We start from the raw sequence: 8533 nt of genomic DNA, 5'->3' as shown, positions 1-8533 counted from the left end.
TGTTCATCCGGTGTCTTCTTGACCTGCAGTTACTCCCCCTGTACACTCTCTCTCTCTCCCTCTCCCTCTCTGTGTCTGTGCTGCCATCCTGTTAGAAGGTAACAGATTATTTTATTACAATGGTTAAGATGGATTTTCATTGTGTTCCATGGTGTTATTTGCCCCCTAGTGGAGCTTTCTGGTACTTAGACTGTACGCAAACAGGAAGTAGAGAATTCGTTCTGCACGCATAGAAGCAGCTAAAAACAACGCTACGGTGCAGGTCTTTCAGTGTAGTTATTTCTTGTCACGYTTCAGTCTTGGAAAATATTTGTTTGTAAGTTCGATTCAAGCATTTAGCTAATGATGATAATCTTGTTATTGATAGAGTTGCTTACATATCAATGTTGGTTGGTTACATTTACTCACACAAATTGCGAATGCCCTTTCATGTATGCCGTTAGCTGTATTACTTTGCTCGTGCGTCATGCAAACGAATTGTAAAATATACAATACTGTAGTTTTGTTACCGATTCTAGTGTAATATGCTTTGTTATTCTACATAGATGGTTGTACATTATTAGAGTAATGAAAGGAGTTAGTCAATTACCATATGAGTAACAATTAGCTATATGGTTTGGCATCATGCCAGATGCATGGTACCTTAGCACGTGCTTTGTATTCATGCAACTTCAAATGTATAATGTACAGCTACAGTATGTCGGTCTGAATTGAATACTAAAGTATATTCTTTTCTGTATTTTGCAGTTTTACAACAAAAATRTTTTCAATATTCATTCAAGAAAAGTCACGCCTTGGGAGTTTTATTGAAGACTTAGTTGTTAGCTATCTGTCTAGTTTTGCATGGGAACGCAACTCAATGGCAGAATAGTGTCATTGTGTGGTTGGAGACAGGTGTGCTGGAGTCAGAGCAAATCCCTACCAGCTGAAACTCGTTCCATAATCAAGACCTCTTCCACTCTGCCAGCTCGTAATCTCTGCTCAGTCAGTTCATGATTCTAGCCATTTATGACTATTCAAGATCCTGTTACTCTGCTGTGCTTGTTTCCCTGCCTGACACCGTTTATCCTCTCATTGCAGTTACCGCTCTGTCTCTGGCTCCTGGCTCCTGTCTCCTGTTCCACATCTCACCACCCAACTACCTTGCTCTGGATTATACGCACCACCACTACCTTGGATTCCCCTCAGGACCTGTTACCCTGTTCAACTCAGCTAACTCCAACCTCAGTCTCCACATCTGTTTTTTCTGCAAATCATCCGAGCTTCCTCGGATCTGCACTCCATATCTCCCTGTGTAACAATAAATATTTTGCAGACTCCACTACTCTTCACCAAATTCTTGTTGGTTAAGGAGCCCTTCTTGAGCAACATGACCAAGCCCTGCTGGAGAACATCAAGGAGTTTTTACGGAGCCTGTCACGGCTTTCTAATTCMTCCTCCTCGGACGAGGAGAGGCGAGAAGGATCAGACCAATACGCGGAGTGGTTAGTAATCCCCCCCTTAAGGTGCGAACTCCGGGCGCACCAGCATAAAGTCTAGGGGAGGGTCTGGGTGGGCGTCTGTCCACGGTGGCGGCTCTGGCGCTGGTCGTGGTCCCCACCCCACCATAGTCAAACCCCGCCTCCGTGGCCTCCTCCCAATGGCCACCCTCCATGTCAATCCCACTATACCAAAGGGCAGCACCGGACTGAGGGGCAAGCTTCCGGACTGGAGTGCAACTTCCGGACTGAGGGGCAACTCGGCAGCTGAGGGGCAACTACGGACTTGAGGGGCATGGCGAGGCAGACCGACTGAGGGGCGGATCCTGGCTGCTGGCTCTGGCGGATCCTTGGCTGGCTTGGCTCTCTGGCGGATCCTGGCTGGCGGGAAGGCTCTGGCGGATCCTGGCTGGCGGAAGGCTCTGGCGACCTGGCCTGCGAAGGCTCTGGCGGATCCTGGCTGGCGGAAGGCTCTGGCGGATCCTGGCTGGCGGAAGGCTCTGGCGGATCCTGGCTGGCGGAAGGCTCTGGCGGATCCTGGCTGGACGGCTCTGGCTGTCTGGTCCTGGCTGCTGGCTGGAGCTTTGCTGGTCCTGGTTGGACGGCTCTGGCTGGTCCTGGCTCTGACGGCTCTGGCCATACGGACAGCGCTGGGCAGGCAGAACGTTCAGACAGCGCTGGTCAGGCAGACAGTTTAGACAGCGCTGAAAGCAGGCAGTTCAGACTCAGGCTGCGCTGGAGAGGAGAAGGCTCTGACAGCGCTGGACAGGTGGGAGCAGCTGGAGAGAGAACCCGGAGAGACAGCCTGGTGCGGGGGGCTGCCACCGGAGGACTGGTACGTGGAGGTGGCACCGGGTATACCGGACCGTGAAGGAGGACCGCGCTCTTGAGCACCGAGCCTCCCAACCCTACAGGTTGAATGGTCCCGTAGCCCTGGCAGTGCGGCGAGGTGGAATAGCCCGTACTGAGCTATGCTGGCGAACCGGGGACACCATCGGTAAGGCTGGGCCATGTACACCGGCCCGAGGAGACGTACTGGAGGCCAGATATGTTGGGCCGGCTTCATGACACCCGGCTCGATACCCAACCTAGCCCAGCCAGTGCGGCAGGTGGAATAGCCCGCACTGGACTAAGCACGCGTACTGGACACGTGCGCTTTACCGCATAACACGGTGTCTGACCAGTAGGACCGCCCTCTCACTCCACTAAAGCTCGGGGAGTTGGCTCAGGTATCCTACCCGGCTTTGCCACACTCCGCGTGAGCCCCCCCCCCCCCAAGAAATTTTTGGGTCTGACTCTCGGGCTCCCAACCGCGTCGCCGCGCTGCCTCCTCATACCAGCGCCTCTCTGCCTTCGCTGCCTCCAACTCCGCCTTGGGACGGCGATATTCCCCTGGCTGAGCCCAGGGTCCTTTGCCGTCCATAATTTCTTCCCAAGTCCAGGAGTCTTGGGGTTTTTTCCGCTGCTGTTGCCGCCCTTCTCCACTCCGCTTGGTCCGTTGGTGGTGGGTGTTTCTGTCACGGCTTTCTAATTCCTCCTCCTCCTACGAGGAGAGGCGAGAAGGATCAGACCAATACGCGGAGTGGTTAGTGTCCATAATTTATTAGCATCGAACTGAACACTAATATGAAACAAAATAACAAATAGAAAAACCGACAAACAGTCCCGTGTGGCACAACGACTACACGGAAGACAAACACCCACAAAACACAAGTGAAACCCAGGCTGCCTAAGTATGATTCTCAATCAGGGACAACGATTTACAGCTGCCTCTGATTGAGAATCATACCCGGCCGAACATAAACATCCCAACATAGAAAACTAACACATAGACAACCCACCCCAACTCACGCCCTGACCAACTAAATAAATACAAGAAAAGGAAAAACAGGTCAGGAACGTGACAGAGCCTGTCTGACCTACAGGTCCGAACCTCCCCTCAGAGTTCACAACCAGTCTCAAGTCCTTCTTCTCCGCCCTGGGAGCCTTTTGTTAACTGACTCCTGAGCGCTATGATGGTAATCTTGGCACTTKCAGAGCCTTTCTTGTGCAATGTTCACTAGTATTTGAGCAACAGCCCTACTCTTATGCTAGTGAACGAGCCAAGATTTATTTTTTGATTGGCTGCCTTCGTGGAGCAGCGCTTTCCTGGGCCACTGCGGTGTGGGAGAGACAGTCACTTATCTGCTTCTGAGGAAGGTCTTCGACCACCCGGACTGTGGAAACGATTCCGCTAAACGACTTCGGTCCCTTCATCAAAGCTCCCAGAGTGTGGCTGAAATGGCATGTGAGTTCCGCACCCTCGCCGCAGAGAGTGGCTGGAATGACGAGGCCCTTCAGGGAGCATTCCGGAACGCACTCACTGAGATCTTCAAAGACGAGTTGGTGTCCAGAAAGGAGCCTGATGGACTTGACGGACTCATTTCTCTCACTATCCGCATTGACAACCATCTCCGTGAGCGTTGGAGGGAGAGGGGAGGTAGGGTTGCATGTCCCATAACATCTACTTCAGTGCCTTGCTCTCCTTCTCCGACTGCATCACATCTCCAGGCAGGTTCTAATCCTGAACCCATGCAGCTCGGCCGGACCCGTCTATCTCCAGAGGAGAGGCAGCGGCATATCAGTACTAGGAGCTGTCTATGTTGTGGCCAGGTTGGTCACTTGGTCTCCACTTGTTCCCTGTGTCCAGCAAAAGAGGGGGCTCAGCAGTTGTAGGGGATATACTGTWGAGCCAAATCACCTGCCCATCATCTCCCAGACCCCTGCTTGAGGCCAACCTGGTGTGGCAGAGCCAGGCTTTTCCTCTGCCTGCTCTCATCGATTCAGGCGCCGATGAGAGCTTTCTGGACCGAGGGGTTGTTAATCAGTTGGGTCTGGACACTGTTTCACTTGATTTACCTCTGGATGCCAACACTCTCAATGGAAAACTACTCTTCCGTGTTTTGGAGAGAACTGTTCCTGTTATCCTGCGTCTCTCTGGAAATCACCAGGAAAAGATCAGTTTCCACATAATCGACTGTTCTCACTCACCTCTGGTTCTGGGTCATCCATGGTTAAAGCTATACAACCCACAGATTGACTGGACCACCGGAAGGGTAACTACTTGGAGTACATTTTGTCATTCTAATTGTCTACATTCTGCCCTTCCTCCTGCCCTGTCTGCACCCCAGTCCATTCTAGAACCCCCAGACCTGTCTTCAGTTCCTCCAGAATATCACAGTCTAGCTCCTGTATTCAGTAAGCACCACACCCCATCTCTGCCGCTTCATCGGCCGTATGACTGTGCTATAGAGCTTCAGCCTGGAGCTCCTCTCCCTAGTAGCAGGTTGTATAACCTCTCTCACTTGTGAAGAACAAGTATCCCTTGCCACTCATCAGTTCTGCTTTTGCCCCCCTCCATTGTGCCACGGTGTTCACTAAACTCAACCTCCGGAATGCCTACCACCTTGTCCGCATCAGAGAGGGAGACGAGTGGAAAACAACGTTCAACACACCACTTGGACACTTTGAGTATTTGGTCATGCCTTTTGGTCTCACTAACGCTCCTGCTGTTTTCCAGAGCCTGGTTAATGACTTTCTGAGTGATGTGATTGGACGCTTCGTTTTGTGTATGTAGAAGACATTCACATTTTTTCTAAGGACCCTGAGGCTCACCAGCAACACATTAGTCAAGTTCTCCAAAGGCTGTTGGAGAATAAGCTTTTTGTTAAAGCTGAGAAATGTGAGTTTCATGCTTCCTCTGTGTCCTTCCTGGGTTACATTATTACACAGGGACAGTTACGGATGGACCCTGCCAAGGTCAGGGCAGTCACAGAGTGGCATGCGCCCTCGAATGCACCCTTTCCTGGAGTTTGCCATTTTCTACAGATGTTTCATCCATAACTACAGCCATTTGGCAGCACCTCTCACCACTCTCACCTCCACCTCCACTCTGTTCCACTGGACCCCTGAGGCAGAGGTAGCGTTCCGGGAACTCAAGCACCGCTTCACTTCCGCTCCAATCGTCACCCAGCCAGACCCAGAACTCCAGTTCATTGTCGAGGTGGACGCCTCCAACACCGGGGTAGGTGATGTTCAGTCTCAACGTTCCCCCTCTGATCAAAGGGGGAACCCATGTGCATTCTTTTCTCGCACGCTCTAACCTGCAGAAAGACATTTTGGCATCGGTAACCGGGAACTCCTGGCAGTGAAGCTATCTCGAGGAATGTCGTCACTGGCTGGAGGGCTCGGTTCTCCCCTTCATTGTGTGGACGGATCACAAAACCTGTCCTACATCCAGATTGACAAACGTCTGAACTCCCGGCAAGCCAGGTGGGCATTGCTCTTTGGGAGATTCAACTATACACTCACTTTTCGCCCCGGATCTAGGAATATTAAGCCTGACGCCCTCTCCCGTCAATTCACCGCCGACAACACAAGTTCTGAGCCAGAGAGCATTGTGCCATCCATCTGCATCGTTGCCACCGTTTCCTGGGAGATCGAGTCCCGTTTTTGCCAGGCTCAGCAGAACCAACATGACCCAGGTAACGGTCCTAGAAAGGCTCTGTTTGGGCACGCTTTTCATCCGCTTTTCACCTTTTGGAGTGCCAACAGGAGAAGATCATCAAAGGTAAGGCATTTATTATATCGCAATTTCGGACTTTTGTGGCACACCTGCCTGGTTGAAATATATGTTTCTTGCTTTTGTGTGCGGGGCGCTGTCCACAGATAATCGCATGGTGTGTTTTCGCCGTAAAGCCTTTTTGAAATCTGACACAGCGGCTGGATTAACAAGAAGTTAAGCTTTATTTTGATGTTTATAATTCTGTAGTTTGAATTTCGCGCTCTGCAATTTCACCGGATGTTGGCCGCTGCCCATAAGAAGTTTTAAACCTGTCAGCTCCAGTCCCCTGTCTCCTCCTGCAGTAGCTCCTCCACCCCCTTGGATCATCGATGACCATCCTGCCTATACTGTCTGGCGTCTTCTGGACGTGCGCCTTTGGGGTCGCGGCTGGACTGGAAAGGATACAGGCTTGAGAAGCGCTGCTGGGTGCTGGGTGACAGGTGGTGCCCGTAGAGGGGGGGCGGGGGCGGGGGGTACTGTTACATCTGCTCCTGCCGACGCCCTCTACTGCTCATCCTGTGTCTCCTTGACCTGCCACCACTCTCCCAGTGCTCTCTTCCTCTCTCTCTCTCTCTGTGTGTGTGTGTGTGTGTGTARAGAGACAGGTGTGTTGGAGTCAGAGCAGATCCCCACCAGCTGCAACCTGTTCCATAATCAACACCAACAAATACTCAGCCCGGCCCAGCCCTGTCTCCACTCCCACGTCTCGTCAGTCCTGCTACTCTGTCCTGGATCCCCCACTCTACTGCTCCCTTGGATTCCCCTCCGGACCTGCTTACCCTGTCCCAACACCTCTCGCTCCATCCTCAGCCTCCGCACCTGTTTTCCTGCCATYCGCCCGAGCTTCCGCTGAGCTGCACTCCATCTTTCCCCTGTGTTTCAATAAATACCTTGGTTACCTCATCCCAGTCTCTTCGTCTGAGTCTGCTCTTGGGCTCACCTGTTCCGCTCCGTGTAACACCGTAAGGCAATCAAACAGGCAAAACATCAGTATAGAGAAAAAGTGGAGTCGCAATTCAACGGCTCAGACACGATACGTATGTGGCAGGGTCTACAGACAATCACGGACTGCAAAAGGAAAACCAGCCACCTCATGGACATCGACGTCTTGCTTCCGGACAAGCTAAACACCTTTTTCGCCCACTTTGAGGATAACACAGTGCCACCGACGTGGCCCGCTAGCAAGGACTGTGGGCTCTCCTTCTTCGTAGCTGAAGTGAGTAAGACATATAAGTGTGACATTTAAGCAGCCCAGATGGCATCCCTAGCCGCGTCCTCAGAGCATCCGCAGACCAGCTGGCTGGTGTGTTTACGGACATATTCAATATCTCCCTATCCCAGTCTGCTGTCCCCGCATGCTTCAAGATGGCCACCATTGTTCCTGTACCCAAGAAAGCAAAGGTAACTGAACTAAATGACTATCGCCCTGTAGCACTCACTTATGTCATCATGAAGTGCTTTGAGAGACTAGTCAACGATCATATCACCTCTACCTTACCTGACACCCTAGACCCATTTCAATTTGCTTACCGCCCCAATAAATCCACAGACGATGCCATCGCACTGCACACTGCCCTATCCCATCTGGACAAGAGGAATACTTATGTAAGAATGCTGTTCATTGAATATAGTTCAGCATTCAACACCATAGTACTCTCCAAGTGCATCATTAAGCTTGAGGCCCTGGGTCTGTGCAACTGGGTCCTGGACTTCCTGACGGGCCGCCCCCAGGTGGTGAAGGTAGGAAACAACACCTCCACTTCGCTGATCCTCAACACTGGGGCCCCACAAGCGTGTATGCTCAGCCCCCTCCTGTACTCCTTGCTCACCCATGACTGGGTGTCCACGTACGCCTCCAACTCAATCATCAAGTTTGCAGACGACACAACAGTAGTAGGCCTGATTACCAACATTGACGAGACAGCCTACAGGGTGAGGGCTCTGGGAGTGTGGTGCCATGAAAATAACCTCTCACTCAACGTCAACAAAGCAGATGATTGTGGACTTCAGGAAACAGCAGAGGGAGCATCCCCCTATCCACATCGACGAGACCGCAGTGGAGAAGGTGGAAAGCTTCAAGTTCCTCGGCGTATACATCACTGACAAAACTGAAATGGTCAACCCACATAGACAGTGTGGTGAAGAAGGTGCAACAGCTCATCTTCAACCTCAGGAGGCTGAAGAAATTTGGCTTGGTACCTAAAACCCTCACAAACTTTAACAGATGCACAATTAAGAGCATCCTGTCGGGCTATATCACCGCCTGGTATGGCAACTGCACCGCCCACATACGCAGGGTTCTCCAACGCATCACTGAGGGCAAACTAGCTACCCACCCGAGCCACTGTCTGTTCATCCCGCTATCATACAGAAGGCAAGGTCAGTACAGGTGCATCAAAGCTAGGACAGAGAGACTGAACAGTTTAATCCGACTGTTAAATAGCCATCACTA

This window comes from Salvelinus sp. IW2-2015, linkage group LG23 (genome assembly GCF_002910315.2).
Source record: "Salvelinus sp. IW2-2015 linkage group LG23, ASM291031v2, whole genome shotgun sequence".
Taxonomy (NCBI): domain Eukaryota; kingdom Metazoa; phylum Chordata; class Actinopteri; order Salmoniformes; family Salmonidae; genus Salvelinus; species Salvelinus sp. IW2-2015.
Note: the sequence above shows the minus strand (reverse complement) of the source record.